Raw genomic sequence first — 19253 nt, 5'->3', positions numbered from 1 at the left:
AGTATACCAAAATATTAGATACCTTCCGGCAGCACAAATCCCATATAGTCACCAAACATGCTTGCTCACAAAGACAAGCTTTGACGCAATGCAACAACAATGCCCAGCAGCTGGAAGTTTCGAATTCACTGCTGTTGAAACTATACAGCCTCCAATCACAAAACTTGAGGAATACTTTTAGAACAGGCATATGACCATGTTTACAATCCAACAAGCCCCTTTTAACTGCAGGGTAACTGCAATTATGTTGTTAGGTGTTTAGTGCTGTGCCTAGAGCTTTTGATCCCAGTGTCACTGCACCTGCTGCACCATTGTAATCATGACCCTAGTGCCTGCTAGATAACTGAACTTGTGACTGTCTGTTTAGTACTAAAAGTTAGCGATGATCTGTGTTTAGTGGGGTCCCTTGAGCTTTTGGCCCCTGTGCCACTCTACCTGCTGCACCATTTAAATCAAGCCCTTTTTACCTGCAATGTAACTGCATTTGTGACTGCCTGTTTAGTAGTAAAGTATAGCAATATTAGGTGTTTAGAGGGAAAGATAACACAATATAAACAGTAAACAGTGTGCAGCATTAACCAAAACAAAGAAAGTTCAAACCACCAACATAGATGGGAATGAGTAATTAGGCCACACTAAATTGATAAGAGAGACACAGAAGGGAGAACAGACTACAACCTATAGAAACGGAAGAAAGTAAACTGTCAAGCATATGGACCAAAAGAAAGTGAAGTAAGTCCCTTTTAAGATATATTAAAAACAATAGATTTCTCAAGCACAGCGCAATTGCGATGCAGGCAAAACTGAATTAAAAATGAGTGTTTAGCTTATATAGCGCAACTTAAATCTCAAAAAGAGGGATCCCAGACATATAAAAGACACGTACATCTGGAAGAGAAAAAAGCTAAGAGAACGTGTCTTACATGAGGACCTGCAGAGTTAGATTTTAAGATCAAACAGGTAGGCTTTAAGTTGATTTTTAAAACTCAAATGATTAGTTTGTGCTTTCAGGTAGTCTTTCATGTTGTTCCAAACCTTCACAATAATAACTGAGAGCATATGGCCACCTATTCTGTATTTTTTAAAATTTACAAGTAGTCAACAGGTGTTGGAATGAAGATCTAAGAGTTCTTGGGGGTGTGTGTTGGATGAACAAAGATGTCAAGTGATCTTACTTTCTCGAGCTGTATAGCGATTTATGACAAAGGCATCTGTTTCCAGAATTGGAACTGCATTGAGAACCACAATAAGAAGTAATGATAGTCAGAAGACCATGTATTTTCAATATATCATTTTCTAGTACAGGAAAAGGTTTCTGTGACTGTTAAATCTGTAGAAACAAAAATCAGCCATACTTTAATTGGTGCTTTTACTCTGGGCACAGATTTCACATGACTCCATGTTTAAAATGTCTTTCTCTAGTGACGCCATCCAGAACTTCCCTCAGATAATTTCCTTAGTAAACGCTCTCTCCCTGTGACCAGCAGCAGGAGTATCAGAACATAACTTTGAGTTTGAAGCACAAAGATTTGATTGGAATAAATAACCTGTCTTGATTGACTAGTAGTCCATTTTCCCACTGAATCCTAAGTGTCATATTGCCTTTGTGCCAGTCACGATGTTCGATGTCTGTTTTCTTCTTTTAGGGAATTGGTGTGATAAATAATCAACAACTCTAGTCTGTCTTCCAGGAATAAAGGTGATTTGGAGTAACGCGAAAAAGCAGGCATGGTGCTAAAAAGAGGAAGAAACGAGGAAAAACAGAGATATTTCTCCTCGTTATGTCTCCCCAGGGAAGGTGTAAGATTTTGGAACACCCACGCAACACCCATGGAAACGACTCCCTGGTGTAGAGTAATGCAATGCAGCGATTTGCTCTGCGTTACATTACTCAACATTTATGACGCTACGCAGAGCCATGCAGGGTGGCCTTGTGTGGCTTCATAAACCTCATTATTCATTTCCATTGCTCTTGCACCACGTTGCATGGTGCAACAGAGATGCAAAGGGGCTCATAAATATGCTCCTATGGACCAGATGTATCAAGCGTTTTCCCGTTCGCAAACAGGCCGATTCACAGAATCGGCCCGTTTGCCAATGGGAAGAAGCCTTTTGGGATGCATCATCCCAAAAGGCATTTGCAAAATAGGGAATCGCAAATTTTGCGATTACCTATTTTGCGAATGCATTTAAGGAATCGCAATTGTGATTCCTTAAATGTTATGCAGCAGGCAAAAAACAAATTGCGACCTGGCATTAAGGAATCGCAAATTAACACCAAATACAAGATGGTTGTAATTTGCGCATTCCTTGAAAAATGCACTTTTGGGAATTTTTCTAGGTGCCCAGTGGTGTATATACATGCCCTTAGGGCATGTATGCGTGCCACATGTGCACACATGCATATTTCAGGGGTGCAACAGGGTGTCCATTTGGCACCCTTGCACCCTTGAAATTGCATGCGCAATTTGTGAGTACCTATTGGGTACTCGCAAATTGTGCATGCAATTCCCATTCATTCCTATGGGCCTTTAGGCCCATAGCAATGAATGGGAAGCCATTCCTTATTTGCGACTTGCAATTTGCGAGTCACAAATAAGGAATATGTTGAAATCGCAATTATTATTGCGAAACCTGCATACATTGCATTTTGTGATTCCATAATAGCTAATCGGTAAAATGTGCTATTATGGAACCGCAAGTTTCAATATTGATACATCTGGCCTTATATGTTTACCAACTACCTGTCACTTGCAAATACCATTCATAATGGGAGGAAAAAGCCCTCACACGATGAATTAAATTAATCATTTACCTTATGGGACAAGGATGAGCTTGATGGCATATGTGATGTCATTTTGCCACACCGTGTGCCCGATCCCAGTATCTCGCAAACCTACTGCACAATGTTGTGCAACGCTCAACATATTCTGTGTACTGGGCCAGGCCCTGCATCCACAGAATCCACTTAACAATGTTCACTCTCCCTGTGACATTCGCTTTCTGTGTAAATTAAGAAAAGAACATTTCATTTTTGGGACACACCCCAGTAATGTTTGCTACCTTTGGTTGTTGTCATGAAATCCTCCAACGTCGAGCGGATTGGATTGAATCAAACTTTTGGAAGGTTTCGAGCAGTTTCATGAAAAGGCCTAAAAGTTACAAAAGATTCCATAATAACATCCCTATAGGGAGATCAATGTAATCATAACTAAAGAGTCGCTAACGCGACCCTGTAATATGTTTCCCCCAAGGAGAAAATGCAGGCATGCTTGAATATTTCTAATCAATCAACAGTTGTAATTCTACTTGTCTTCTGGGCTTATGAATATATGCTGTCAATTGAGTGATGATAAAAATGACTTTTATTTTATGGCTAATTGGTTTAAAAGCATTTTTCTAGAGTTTTTTTCACTACAAACATTGCAGCAGAGAAACAGCACCGGCACTGTGCTCAATTACAGTATTATCTGCCCCACTCGATATTGTAGCCTAAATTACACAATACAATGGCTGTCACTTTTTTTTTTTTTTTTCGAAATACCACGAAAAGTAACCCTTCAATAAGATGACTAGGAAGCTTCAAAGTAATGGCTTTCATGACCCTGTTGATTCCAAGCTGCCGCTCAGGTAATGCACGTGTCAAAACACCCAGCAGATTCTTTCTGCCAAAGCCGGCCCTGAACAGGTCTTAACTCGTGGAGTGTTATTGTCAGCTTGTGGGCCTGTGATTACCCACTTGTCATTCTGCCATCTGCAGCTCAGGCGAGGCCGAATCTCTCCTTCCACTTGCCCTCAGGACAGCGTGGCTTCACGTTTCCAATGACACTGGAATGTATTTACGCATTCATACGTGTCGAGATTTCCTTGCCTTGGCTTCTGTTTACAAGCACAGCCACACTGTGAATTATCTGACTTGGGACTTTAAGAAGAGGATGAATGCTCCAGAGATGTGTCCACCCTGCAGAGCAGGACAAATGGATGCAGTTGCCCCTTGTGCCTCAGTCAACAGCTCAGTAATGCATCCTGCAAAGTGCACAAAGGCAGGCACGGGTTCTACAGACAGAAATAGACGCAGATACCAAACTCGCCGAGAGTTTGACAACTGTGCTAAATATGCAGAAGGTTGTGCTCCACGAATTTAATGCCGATTTTTATTTCCAATTTATTTATTCATTTTGTTATGGAACTCCTACGGAGGTCCACAAAAACACACCAACAGATTAAAAAAGACAAACTTTACATACAATACAAAATTCTTCCTTGTACATTGCTGTAAAAATTCTTATATCAAACATACTGAGAAAAGTGCAAATAGTGCTACAAATACATGAAGCAATCAAATATCCAACCAATAGATATTATGTCATGGAAATAGAATTACTGTTAAAAAAAATCCTAGTAAATAGACAGAAATGTTTAAAAAAATTGATATATCTTAAAACAAACCATTTCATTCGGAGGGGACAAAACCAAAGATCGTTCCTCCTTGACAGAGTGAATATTACATTTGATAAAAACTGGCTTTAAGAACACTCGCCTAACAGTTTGCAGCTTTGAACATACAAATAAAACATGAAAAGATCTTGGATTTTCAACTGGCACATTTCGCAAATTCTCTTCTCTCTTGGGGCCTCATGTAGGTAGCCAAATACCGGTCGGTAACGGCCGATTTTCGGTAAATATGCCGTTACCGACCGGTATTCAGACAAGTGAGATGTAGGAGTCCAAAAACCACTTTTCGGTAAATATGAGGCGGTAAATACCGAATCAGATTTACCGAATTCCAAAACACCGATTCATATTTACCGAAGACATAATTAACGAATCGGTAAACATGAAGTGGTAAATATGAAGTGGTAAAATTTAAAATGACATGTAGGAGCACTCGGTAATTAAGAAATCCAGGAAAATCGGTAAATAAGAGTCGGTAATTAACACGGATTGAAAGCAGGTGGTAACCATCAACAATGCATATTAGCAAACCCAAAATGCAACAGCGTGGACAACATGGCCGCTATGTACGTCATTGCAAGGCGCCTACGTCTACAGGCAGCAGGACTGAGGGTGTGGCGACGGGAGGAACAAATCTACAGACAGCGCATCACACTATTCCAGCTGACTGATGCAGAGATACATGAGAGGTACAGGCTACACCCCGAAACCATCATGGACTTAATCAGGGACCTACACCCACTCCTGGACCAGCCAATAAAAAGGGCGCACGCCATACCCCCACATGTGCAGGTGCTCTGCAGCCTACATCTGTTGGCATCCGGCAGTTATCAGGTGGTGATAGCTGCGGTGGGTGGGGTATCCCAGAGTTGCCTGTCACGTTTCTTCAGGAAGTTCCTGGATGCCATGATGCAGAGAATGCACCACTACATAAGCTTCCCAAACACACAGGCTGCACTGCAGAAAACAAAAACTGACTTTTATCACATGGCACAGTTCCCCCATGTCCTCGGCTGTATTGATGGTACACACATCCCAATCTGTCCACCAGCTGATACAGAGCACATCTACAGGAACAGGAAGTCCACCCACTCCATCAATGTGCAGGTGATCTGTGATGCAGGGAACATCATCACAGATATTGTAGCAAAGTTTCCTGGGAGCACCCACGACTCTTACATCTTCCAGAATAGTGGGATCTACACACGACTGAGTGCCGGAGAATTCGGAGAGGGATACCTGCTAGGTGAGTAACAGTGACGCCCCTTGAAACCTGCAAATCATAGTGTATAGAGGCATGTTACTGATGGTTCCCTTTTACCCATCCAGGCGACAGTGCATATGCATGCCGGTCATTCATCCTCACTCCCTACCTACACCCAGCATCCCAGAGTGAGAGACGATACAACGTGGCACACAAAACAACACGCAATGTGGTGGAGCGCACGTTCGGACTACTGAAGAGCAGGTTCCGCTGCCTGCACAAGAGCGGAGGCGCACGCCAGTACAAACCCATCACCTGCTGCAAGATTATTGCCACTTGTGCAATGCTGCACAACCTTGCCACGAAAAAAGGTACAGGTGTGGAACTAACATATTTTGAGGACAACGAGGATGAGTCAGGCCAGCCAGAGGGCAACGCAGCTAGAGTGCCAACTGCAATAGATGGGAGAGAGAGACGGGCAGAGATCACATGCAACTATTTCTGAGTAAGTAAGGGGACACAGCGAGTTGTGAGAAGTCATGACGTAGTTTTAATGTGGCACCACGCCATGAACACATGAACAGGCCAATCTGGCAATATGCCATCTATACAATGAGTATGTCCAGGGTTACGTCACCCAATGGCAAGTGGATAAGCAGGGCAACATCAATGTTTGCGCATACGCGCTGCAGTGGTGGATTGCACGGCCTGTGCATCCTCACTAGTGCCAACCCCAAGGCGCCTGCTGCTCCTGCGTGCTTCTGGGACGGGGGGTGTGATGCTGCTGCTGGTGTCGATGCTCTCCGCAGCATCCCCTGCAGCAGTTGTCGACGCCTGACTAGTCAATAGCACCCCTAGTGCACTTGTCACCTGCACCATCCCCCGAGACAGGTCGCTGCAGCACTGTGTTAGGCCCTCCTGCATCGTCACAGAGCGCCGGCACAGTAGAGAAGTCGCCGTTGCCAGACGGTTGAGTGCCCTGTTGGTAGTGACCCTTCTCTGGCGTTCCCGGCGCCGTGCTTCGATGTCAGCATCTAATTTGCTGCACAACTGCTGGATTGACTGGGACATGTCCCGAATGCCCGCAGCCATGCCGCTAATGTTAGTGTCCATGTTGACTAAAGTTGTCTTCATCACCCGCATGTGCCTCTGGACTGACATGACTGCCTTTGATTGCAGGCGCTGTTGCTTCAACATTTGGCCCTCGAGCCCCAAGAAGACACCATGGCCGTCAGTGGGTGCTGGTGGACTCTGGACACGCGACCTGCGGCGCCCTCTTGCTTCCGTCTGTGCTGCCTGTGAGGTGTGGGGTACAGTGGCATGGCTCCCTTCCTGGGGCCCGGTGCGGTCTTCTGGGCCCATGCTGTCGTCTGACGAGGTGTCTAAGGCTCGTAGCCTGGCTGCTGGACGCCTCCTCATTCTCACACCTGCAAGCGGAGATGTGGCCGGTGATTCGAACATGAGTGGCGATGCTGGCTCTGGTGGTGGTGATGCTGGCTCTCGGTGAGGTGATGCTGGCTCTGTGTGCGGCGAGGCTGGCTGTGTTGGTGGTGCGGCTGCCAGTGGGCCTGCTCCCTGGTCTGAACTAGTGCTGGCTGGAGGTGATTTATGTGGCCGGTGTGCCGTCTCTCCTGCAGCATGCCCTGTCCTGCATGATGTCACATCTGTGGACAGAAATACAACATTGGCTCAGTGTCCCCGAAGGGCTGCATTGCAAGCGTCAATATCAATCATTTCACATTCCAATATGTCCCCTGTCTCCTTGTGCCTCGAGTGCGTGACATGCCTTGTTGCCCTGTAACATTTACGTCATGGTTAGTGTTGCCCTGACTACATCTCCCGGAATGCATTGCCTGTCTGCACTGACACGTGTGGACTGCAGTGTGATTATCGTTTCACAATTGGGGGATGTGGGATAGGGGTAGGGGGGGCTACATTGCTGTGCTTTCGTCTTACCTTGTTGTGTTGCGGCTCTGGCAGAACTGTCGGCGTCCCCAAGACCCACGACGCTCTCTTGCTCGATTGTGGCCGCCACCAGCTCCTCCAGTTCGGTGAGGGCAGGTGCCCTGTTGGTTCCACCTCCGGTCTGGCTGGCCTCCTTCTGGATGTCGCCCATCTTTCTCTTGGTTACGATCCTGAGGTCATACCATCGCTTTTTGAGGACCTCAATGTCCCTGTGGGTCACTCCCACGGCATTGACCTGCGCCTGGATGGCCAGCCATATGTTGCGCTTTTCCACCTCAGGCACTTGCAGGGATTGCCTTCCAAACAGCTTCTGGTGCTGCTTCACCACCTCCTCCACCAGCACCTGGAGTTCCTTGGGGCTAAATTTCAGCTTCCTCCTCCTTTCCCCTCCGTCTTTCTGTGTTCTCTGGCTGGACATGCTGTTCGTTTACCCGCTCGCACATGCAACGGCTCCCTGCCTCTCCTCTGCACTCCAAGCCTCTCCAGGGTCGGCTAATTATGTACACCTGCCTGGGTGTGGCCACTTCGGATGATTATGTACACCTGCCTGGGTGTGGGCACTTCCTGGTTGGGTGGGCTGTCGTTGCACTGGATTAGCTGTTTCGTCAAGTCATGTGATTGTATTTACCGAATCCGTACATACCGATTCGGTATTTTCCGATTCGGTAAATTCCACCTCGGTATTTTCCGATTCGGTGAATACCACCTCGGTATTTTCCGATTCGGTAAATACCACCTCGGTATTTACCGATTCGGTGAATTCCGATTCGTAATTACCGAATGTTACCGATTCGGTAACTGTTACCGAATTTTTACCTACATATAACTTACCGATTCTAATTTACCGATTCGGTACGGCTCGGTATTTAAGAACCGGTAAAATTTATTTACCTACATGAGGCCCTTGGTGTTTTATCCCAGATACCAGTGACTTCTCTTAGAGGCAGCACATTAAATCTCAGTAGGAGTATCAGCCTTCTAATCCCATGAGGGATATTCCAAGTTAAATATGGCTGTGGTTTATTGCCCAAGGCACCCCCACTGACCGCCTCACTACTGGACCTGGACTGACTTGAGGCAGCGTCTCTCGCCAAACTGATAAAGGATATAGACTTCTTTAAAAGCTGTTTCAGTACACATTTAGGCATAGGAGAAGCGGGATTCAAACTAAGAACAAATGTATCATTTGCACATATAAAGGACCTAAAAAACGTTGATTGTTCTTTTAGCGTGCCAAAAATTTCTATTCTCAGGGCAGCCCTGAGTGTACCCTCCTCCCCCCAAAAAAGGGAGTTACCCCACCTAAGTACTGTTGCCAGGGATAAAATGAAAGACGAGACTAATCCAAATTCAAGGAGCAGTACATGTGGGGCGGCCAAAGAGTTTAAATTGCAGATTTGACACAGGATTCGTCCTTTTGCCTTACTGAAAGAGAGCCAATACTTCATGTCCAACACCTCAGCAGCATATGTTAACGAGGGAGGGATTTTGACCTTAAAAACAGATTAAACATGGCCAAAATGGCGTCTCCCACAAGTTTGATAGAATCTTTTTAATGCACTTGCCTGGGAGATAGCTTTACTAACACAGTGTTTAATATGCTCCAAATATCGGCACGTTTTTAGAAAAAACCTTCCCTAGATATAGATACGAGTCAACCAGTTCCAGTTTTTCAGAACCAAGCATCCATCTTAGACATCTCTTTATTCTGAGCCCCTTCTTACAAAAAAACAAAATCTTGCTTTTTGCAATATAAATTTTCAAGAAGTGGGCCTCTGCATATTTACTTAGGGCATCCAGCCGATGTTGCAGGCCAATAGGCATTAGATATGAATATTGCAACATCATCTGCATATAATAGAGAGCCAACGGGCATTGTATCAATTTTGGGGGCATCCCCCTTACAGAATTCAGAGAGCCTGGGAGATCAGCAATATACAAAGAAAATAAAAGTGGTGCTCATAGGCAACCCTGCTTGAGCCCATTCTAATTTTACATGATAACACCCGCGAACCTCCCATCAGAACCTGGCACCAGGTGTCTGTATGCAATTCCATAATCTGACCCAAAAGATGATGTGGTATGCCAAGGAGGACAAGCTTTCCCCATAGCGTCTGGCCGTCCACTTTGTCAAACGCCGTGGAGAAATCAATAAAAGCTGTATACATTGGCATACCTCGAGAGAAAACATATTTTTCTACAATTGTCTGAACAACCGCTATATTATGCAGGGTGCCATGGTTCTTTTTAAAACCAGCTTGTTCCGGTGGAAGAATATTCTGATCATAAACCCATTGTTGTAGATGACATAATATGTTTTTTGCAAATAGTTTGCCTGAGGCATTCAGAAGGGCAATCTGTCTAAAACTACCCGGCACTGTTTTTGGTACTTTTTTATACAGGGGGACTATAATGCTCCCCTTCCAAGAGGGAGGGGGGGATTTTATTAATAAGAAAACAATATTTAAAAAGTGTCTCTAAAAAATCAACCCATGCTTCTGGCTCCTTTTTGATGAGAGCAATTGGGATTGCGTCCGGCCCTTGTGCGCCAGAGGTTCTGGCATTCTTTATATAACTTTATATAACTTACCACTTCCTCTCCCGACGGGGGGCCAAATTCAGTAAATTCAGTACACGCAGGTTTAACCCCATCAGTCATCACCAAAGAACCTGGGCTAATATTTCCATATAATAGGGAGATGTATTCCACCCAGTCCTTTTCTGGAATCGGTATGGGTAGAGCCCTCTGCCTTGAATCGCAGTATTCCGCGATCAAGTGCCAATACTTTCTTCAGTCTTTATCCCTTGTGGCTTCCCTCAGCCCAATCCACTTAGCATCAAGCTCCCATTCTTTTTTCACTGAGCATAAAGTGTCTTCTCACTCACTTAAGGGGATTGATTTCCTGCTGCCGACCAGTGAGGAAATGTATATGCTGTTTTCGTACGAGATGGTTAATTGCTTGTTTTAAAGATATCATAGGGGATGCATCATGTTTATTCAGGTGAGGTTCAGAAGATGTAGAGCTTAAATTACAAATCTTCTCCATTTGAGCCTCAAAGAAGGGTATAATATTGGAGTGAGTAAAACCCTGCTTTTCTACATAAGCCATCTTCACAATCAAGCCTACTTCAAAGATGTTTCTTTTCCGTCCAGAAGGACCGACCATTTGCTTTGTTAAATGTAGCCATGTCCTGACCAGCTTTCCTCGAATCCAATGTGGGTAGATCAAAACCCACTGTCATACCCACTATGCTATGGTCGCTCCATATCGACGGGCGGACAAAGAGATTATCACAAGCCCCAAACATTTGATAGGAAACAATCACTTAGTCTAAAAATCTCTGAATGTGTTAATAGTGAAAAGTAAAATTTAATGCGATTTTTGTACCTAGAAAAAAATGTATTTGCTGTGTTAAAATTTGATAATGTCACTTTTGAGCACCTGAAATTTATGCCTTTTTAGTACCAGCAAAAACTGGTACTTATTTCTCTTTATTAAATTGAATCAAATATTGCAAACACTGTTCACACATGTTCGTCCTCATTTGTTTCTGAATTTGCTGTACTAGTATTACTGTTTGTAGTAAGGCACTTAGTAGAAACACATCTTTGCCGTGAGGGTCTAACAAACGCCAAATCAGGGCCTAGGTTAATTCGGCTAAATTACACTTGAAACATTTTACGCAGTTCTGTATATATCAGCAATATTCTGATCTATTTATTTTAGGTGTACATTTGGAGGCATGCAACCAGGTCTCCTTTAGTAGCAATTTAATTGGACCAGTCGTCAGCATAATAAGGAATAGTGTCGTGAGGAAATTACCACAGGTCACCCTCATCAATCTGAAGATATGCATACAAGGACCTCTAGTTTTATTTGTCTCAGTACCATATCTAAACACTCTACACCCAGGAGTGCTGGTGCGGTCTATGATCATCTTAGGGGTACACTTTCATCTACACTTCTCAAATTAGGGTGCTCCTTGGGCTGTGCGTCAATAATATGTGAAATGAAGAGGAGATACCTCACAGAAATATTAGGTAGGCCGTGAGATCACCCTGACCACATACCTGGACATCTCATTGTAGTGTTTGTTGGACTTGGTCCTTTCCCCAAGGTCATCTCCAGACTTTTTGCCTCCTAGTTTTGCTGATATCGTTTTTGTTGGCCTTATGACTTCACCACTGCTAACCAGAGCTGAAGTGCTTGTGCTCTCTCTTGCAAATATGGTGGACTTGGCTTACACCCATTTGGCATATTTATTTTACTTGCAAGTCCCCAAGAAAGTGGTACAACATGCACCCAGGGTCTGTAAATTAAATGTTACTAGTGGACCTGCAGTACTTATTGTTGGACCTGGACTTTTTTTGCAGGGTTATAACAGAGCTTTTTGGCCTCCTCCTGTATTTTATCTGAACTATTTTTGTTGGTTTTATGACTCTGGGCCCTTTACCACTGCTGATCAGTGCTAAAGTGCATGTGCTCTCTCTTGTAATCTTGGTAAGATTGGTCTGCAACTGTTTGGCATATTTAATTTACCTGTAAGTCCCTTGTACAGTGGAATCCCATATACCCAGGGTCAGTAAATTAAATGCTACTAGTGGGCCTGCAGCACTGCTTGTGCCACCCACCAAAGTAGCCTTTCAAACCTGTCTCAGGCCTCTGACTGTGCAGGGCCTACCTGCACAGTTTATTGCTGCAGCAATGTGGCACTTACAGTGTTTGCCACGTCTGAAACTCCCCTTTTACCACATATAGGTCACCTCTAAGGTAGGCCCTATGTAGCCCTATAGGCAGGGTACTGTGTAGGTAAAAGATAGGGCATGCGTCTTTGTTGTGTGGCAGTTACTGGTAGTGACAAACAGCATATTTGGTTTCTCACTGCTGAGAGGCTGCCCTCGCAAAAGTTTGCATTGGGGATTCCCTGATATGTGTTTCAGTGGTAATGTCTGATATGAAAGGGGTAGCATGACCATGTTTGGTATGTTTGGAATAGTAGTAATGAATCTTGCGTATTGGTGAAAGCGGATGTGTTATTACTATTTTAGAAATGCCACTCTTAGAAATGGGCATTTCTGTGTGCGTATGACTCTTTGTGCCCTGCCTGGTTGTGTATCCAAACTTCTGGTTTAGACTGACAAGAGAAGGGGATGTGCATTCACTCTAGAGGGGTTTGTGGTGTGCCCTGCCCTGCCTGGTTGATTCAGCGCTAGGCTGAATAGTCCTTGGCTGCATTTAGAGTGGTGGGAGGAGTTTCCCTTGCACCTGAATAGGCCTGGGCTGCATTTAGAGTGGTGTGAGGAGTTGCACATGCACCTGAATAGGGATGTGCCTGACTTTCACAATGCTGTCTCCGTACCCCTGTAGTGTGTCTCGAGCCAGGACTTGGGATTGAATGTGGGAGTTGTGCACTTCTGAAAGTTGTTTGAAGTGTCTCCAAGACAAAGACTTTTGGAATATAAGTATAGGGGCTGTGACCCCATCATTTTAGACAGTGCATGGACTTGTAACCGAAAGGCTGCTGGATGGCCAGGAGGAACCGCCGTGGGATTGGATTACTCTGAAGTTCTGACGTGCTGCTCTGAGATAAGGACTGCTGCTCTTCTCTGAGAACCCCTTGTACTAGCCTGCCTGTCTGCACCTTGCTGGCGTGCCAGTGCTCTCCAAGCTCTAGTGCCTGGTGAGCGCTTTTGAATGCTGGTGCCCGAGGCAGGGGTTCACACAGCCATGAAATGAGACAGGAGTGCTTTTTGTGGCACTGCAGCGCTGCACTTCCCTCATGGTGGTTGAGCAATGGGAGGGGAGAGGTACAGGAGAAGAAGCACTCTCCCTCTCCATGTTGTTTTCCCTTGCATCTTTTTTTTCTTTGGTTTATCTGCAGCCCGTGCTCTGCTATGTTGCCCCGGGCTGCAAAACGGCACACAAGTAGTGAGGAATCCCAGCCCGGGAGTTCCTGCTGACGTCAGACGGAGGCGGGGCCCAGCAGCACCCGGAAGGGAACCGGAGCCTCACGGGCTCCAATCAACTGCCTCCTACACCCAGAAGGAACCGGAGCCTCGCGGGCTCCAATCTGCTGAGAGCTGGGAGGAATCACTCATTATCAGAGTCACCACTAAAGGCCAAAACCGATTAGTCTAACACTATGGATGTTATCCTACAGAGATAAATGACCTTGCATGACCTAGCCCAAAGCACCAAAACAATATATACCTCATGAAGTGGACATTTAGGGCTTAAGGAATGACTTTCAGTACCTATCCAACAGGCGTACCGAGGCTGAATCACGTGTTAGCTGTCTAGAAGAGGAGAGAGCGATAACATGGAAACTCAACAATAACCTATGCTCAAAAAGTGCCTCCCTCTCCATGTATGTCATGGAATTGAAAAACAGCAACCATAGGGGAAATCTGTTAAATTTTGGCCTTTCAGATGCTGCCAACTCCTACGTGGAATTTCTTGAATTATGAATTCCCTGTATATTGAATCTATCTTTCTCAAAAGACTTGGATATAGAGAGGGCTCATAGAAACCCTTTTGGGCAAATCCTTCTCAGACTCGACCAAATCCAAGAAGCAGCCTAGGACCATGATCTTCAAACCTTTGACATACCAAGATTCAGAAGAAATACTTTAATATGTGCAAAACATCAGTTCATAAACTGTGAAAGAGATGACATCGGTATAGCACAGGACTACGCCAAGGGCGCGGTTCTACGTAGAAAAGGCTTCACTGCTCTTCGGGGCCCTCTCCATCCCACATTTCTTTGTGGGTCCATCCCGCTTTAAAATAATCTTCAATGACAAACCCAGAATCTTGAAGGATCCTCATGCTCTCCAGACGTTTTGCATGGATAAGAATCATACGGACATGGACCATTAAGGCAACATTTTTGGAGAATGACATTCACCCTAATAATTTTGTTTATGAAATATTTTCTCTCAATGGTTGTTTTATAGACCACACCCATTTGAATCAAGCTACCTTATTGTCAGATCAGCACCGGCCATACTACCTGGTCTCCTCGACGTTTGGGAATTGTTCCTATTCAAAATTGCCAATAAGATGTGGTAGTTTCTTATATGATCTGTTATAAACTGCACCTAAATTATTACATGTGAGAGATCAAGGTCTTTTAGGTCATTTATATTAGTAGTTCGGATATACTGATATCTCTCACAATCATGGCCTTGTCTTTTTGTTTTCTTTTTACAAGTCATCAGAAATGAATGCTTATATATTTGTGGATGTTAGGATTTACCTGGTTGTTGTTCCAATTGTATATTTCTTTTGTAATACCCATGTGATATTAAACTGTTTGATGGTTGTTTACCGGGGGCCATCTCAAGACACTTTCGGACCCTATATTATCAACGAGAGGTCGGAAAATGAGAATTAGGGCTCCTGTGGGGTGGGGTGGTTGGTTTACTGTGTTTACAATGTTTCTCTTCTCTCGCTCTGATCTTTCTCGTTTTCCCTCATTCTAGTACAGACTGAGCCATGATTATATGTCCATAATCAAGACTAGCAGGTGCTACAGATTGTTCCAACGAGATAATGTCTTCTACCGGTGCTCCCCTAAGACAAGACTGAATTACTCAAACCCTGCCGACTCATACATTAATAGACTTTGTGGAAATCACAATAAGAGTTTCTCAGACTTCCCCAGGGGACTGTTAAGCCCAGTCAACAAAAATACTTCCACTGAACACAAAGGGGCTTAATTACCCTGTAAAAAGGCCCAAAAAAGAGACTGTTGCCACAGATTGAAGGGAGGTATTATTCTTCTCCAAGAGACAAGGATCGGACCGTGAGAGAAACTAAGTTTAAGTGTCTGTTTCACTTCTCCTGCACTCTAAAAAATCTAATACCACTGGCTAATTATCTCGGCTGAAAAAGAAGAGACTACATTTTATAGCATTAATGTTTACACTGCAAACAATGATAAGCCTGACTTCTGACCTACCTGAATACGGTTATTTTGAACCTACCACATATCATTTAGGTATTATATTAGGAGGGGATTTTAATCTACTGTGGATGGGACTCATGACTGCCTATCAAATGTGAAATTCAGACCCAAAAGAGCTCAAGCTCAGCTTCTCAATTTATGTAGATCACATAATCTTATAGACATTTGCTTGATTCATAATCCTATCAGAAGCAAATATACATTTTAGTCACAAATCCATAACTTCTACTCTAAGATTGATTATCTGCTAGTACAGAATCGCCTTCTCCAACAATCTACTTCCCCCAAAATAGAGCCTAATGTAATTTGAGGCCTTGCTTCTATCTCACTAGACCTAAATCTTGGTATACCATCCCCGACTACAAAACAATGGAGAATGAATGATACTATTGTTGAAAATGAGGACATGGAACAATCAATACAAAATGACATAATACATTCTATGGAGTAAAATAACATAGATGATACCCCACCTAATCTTTTTTGGGACGCCCTTAAAGCCACTACTGGTGGTTGTATGAGAAATCTTATGGCTGCCAAAATAAGAAGGATAATCAACAGTTAAATGAACTATGATCCAAAATCAAAGACCTTGAATTTAAATTCAACCCCACTAAAGGTTCCTCTGCCCTCTTTGACGTGAAATATCTTAAATATGAATAGACAAAAAATTAAGGGCCTGATTTAGATCTTGCGGGACTCCCATAGTCCATCTGTAGTGGTGTTTACAAGTATTCTATCAATCTGATGGATTCCCACCCACCCTATTTAGATGTGAGCTGGCTGATTCTCTCTCTGTGTCGACAGAGTGTTTTCCGGCTCACCTCCATTGACGTGGCGGACTCCTCTGCTGGCTAACATTACTCCATCGGCTTCAGGGTGGCGGGGTTGTGCCAAGCCTATTTAGATTTCTCAGTATTGTTGATGTTGTCCTAACGGCGGATCCCTGATGGAGGGATTCCATCGTGGGACACGTTCAACATTTTTTTATTCCTGTGGCTTTTGGAAGGATGCTGGGCTTTAGCTAATTGTTTTCACCTGCATACCACTCTATAAAAAAATCTCTATTTCAGACCATTATCTTTTGCCATTCCACTCCAGTAGAACATTGTTCATGAGAGAATTTTTAGTGGTCAGGTTTTTTTTGCTTTCTCTATTTCATATTAATTTGTTCTTTTTTCTTGTGGGTTATCACATTTATTTACGTTTCCTATTTGATAATTTCAGAGAGGAGAATCCCCATTTTACTGAGGGAGAATTGTTAGTCATGGTAGATGAAAGTATTAGAGTTGAGCCGCAATAGTTTGGAGTCCAAATACAAAATACAGCTATAGCTCAGAAAATGCAAATGTGGGCCTGAATAGTTGACAGATTGAATGCTGTAGCAAGCAACATATGTACACAGGAGGAAATTAGGAAGGGGTGCAGGGGAGAGTGTGTTACCTGGCCTCCAAGCACCACCTGGAGGTCCGGAGGATTGGTTGTGGTTCTCCCTGACCCCTTTACAACTATATTCCTGGGAAGAGTAGGTCTTGAAGATCCTACATCCTGAAGGCTTGACAGGAATCCCTGGTGGAGTGGAGACTATTAAGTTATACCTTTGAATGTGTCACTAAACCTAAACGTCATTTTTGATTTTCATTTAGCTGTTGCTAATATGTTTTGCATCTTTTTTAAACATAGAAACTTACATGTAATTTTTTTGGGGGAAATATGTAGCATTGTTATTTTTTTTTAAGCCGATATGCTTGCTTTATTGAACGGTAAATGTGTTAACAAAAGCAGCAGGCCTCTGATATATGTAGCATTGTTGTTTCTCTCATTTTACTAATTTTTAATATGCTTTGTCAATATGTGTGTTTTTGCTCATTTCTTTTGCCTTGTTTGTTTGATTACTTGAATGTATTTTGTTGTATTTAAGATCACAGGTTTTGTATCTCCATTAAATTTCACATGATGTTATGGTACTTGTAAGTGTTTTTTCAGCTAATAACATATCTCAAATATGTGCTTTATATTGTAAATGTCTGTTTATTTTTACTGCATATTCTTACTAGGTATGTTTAACTTACAATTTTGCAAGTGTTTTTAATGTTTAATTGAAAATGACTCCAACTAACATGATTTGTGTAAATAATATTGCAATGTTATTTTGTCCATTCTCTATTTTCTTTCATATTTTTAAATCTGTTATATATTTATGAATCTCTATTTTATGCTATTTTTTATGTTGTCATTTCTTGTTATTTTATTGAATTGATGTTATTTGTTTCACAAATCAAAGTTTGTTGACTTCATAATTTTAACCTATGTTATTTTGTATGCTGAATATAAGTTTTGAAAAAAATGTACTTTGCAATGTTTAGTTGATGACTAATGCTATTTATCCTTCTAAGGGGCTGATTACGATGCTGTAGTACGGCATTGTAATCCAAACTGGATTTCCAAATGACTTCCGACAGGCTCGAAGAGCCCGACTGCCATTCGAAAGCCTCCAGTAATCCCAAGTGTGGCTCTTTCCACCCCAGGGATTACAATGTTGGATTCCGACAGCCTTTAAGACACAGAACAGCTCTCAGAAGTTGACTTTAGGGCCCCCAGCAGGGCCCCCATGGGTGCACCGCCTCCGGTTGGAGGCCGAGGGGGCACCTACGGTGCCCCCCTGTTGATCCCAGCACCCCTTGGCAGGCACTTTGCATCCTAATTGCTGGGTTGGGACCGCCAACAGGAGGTTGGTCGCTCCCAGTACCGAATCGATGTCGGACAAACTCAGGTCTGTCCGAAATTAAAATCGGACCCTAAGTTGTTTAAATTTCCTAATTTTACCCTGCGAGGCCTTGGAATGGTCTATTTCACATTTCTCCTCTCTCCACTGTGTTGTGTTGAATGTTTGGTATATATTATGTATACTTTCTAATTTTTTTTTCATTTCAAGACATCAATTTACATGCTTTCTGGATGTAGTTTTGTGTTTCATTTAAACTGGTTTTGTAATTTATTATAGTATTACTGTAAGGTATAATAATTATATTAATTTTCTTTTTCCTTTTAAGTTGCTAATTTTTTTGCTTTAAACTCATTTGATGAATAATCAAGAATTATTTTTGTTTGTAGTTTATTATATGTACAACACTCAGAGTACACGGACAACCATCTGCCACTGCTACTGATGATACATCCACTCCATGCTAGGAACAAGCCTTCAGTGAGGAATCCACTCCTGCAATTTCAGATGATGAGAAGCAGGCTGGTCCATCTGGTCTACCTGGGCAGACAGCTCCAGTGAGTCTCACTCGGCCCATACCTACACCTCCTACCCCAGCTGTTACCATACCTCAGCCTCTGGATACCTCCACTTCCTGTGTCCAAAAGAACATTACACCGATGTTGTGCTCCCCCAGTCCTGGCTGCTGTTGATCTAACATCGTCACCTCCAGTTCAGCCAGGACCCAGTGGGAAGGGGCACATGGGTCAAGGACACGTGTTAGTGGGGGTAGGGTTTGTGGGAGGGATTCTGTGGGTTAGCAAAGTGAGGCCACCGGGTTAATTGCCACCCAATCCACCATCAGCCAAGTCTTGGGTTCCCTCAAACAGTCCCAAGACATGATGGGCCAGGTCCTTACAGAGCTCTGGGAGATGAAGCAGTTGCATAGGAGCA

The sequence above is a fragment of the Triturus cristatus genome, chromosome 5_2 (assembly GCF_964204655.1).
Source record: "Triturus cristatus chromosome 5_2, aTriCri1.1, whole genome shotgun sequence".
Lineage (NCBI taxonomy): Eukaryota > Metazoa > Chordata > Amphibia > Caudata > Salamandridae > Triturus > Triturus cristatus.
The sequence above is the reverse complement of the archived record's forward strand: the minus strand, read 5'-3'. Positions refer to the sequence as shown.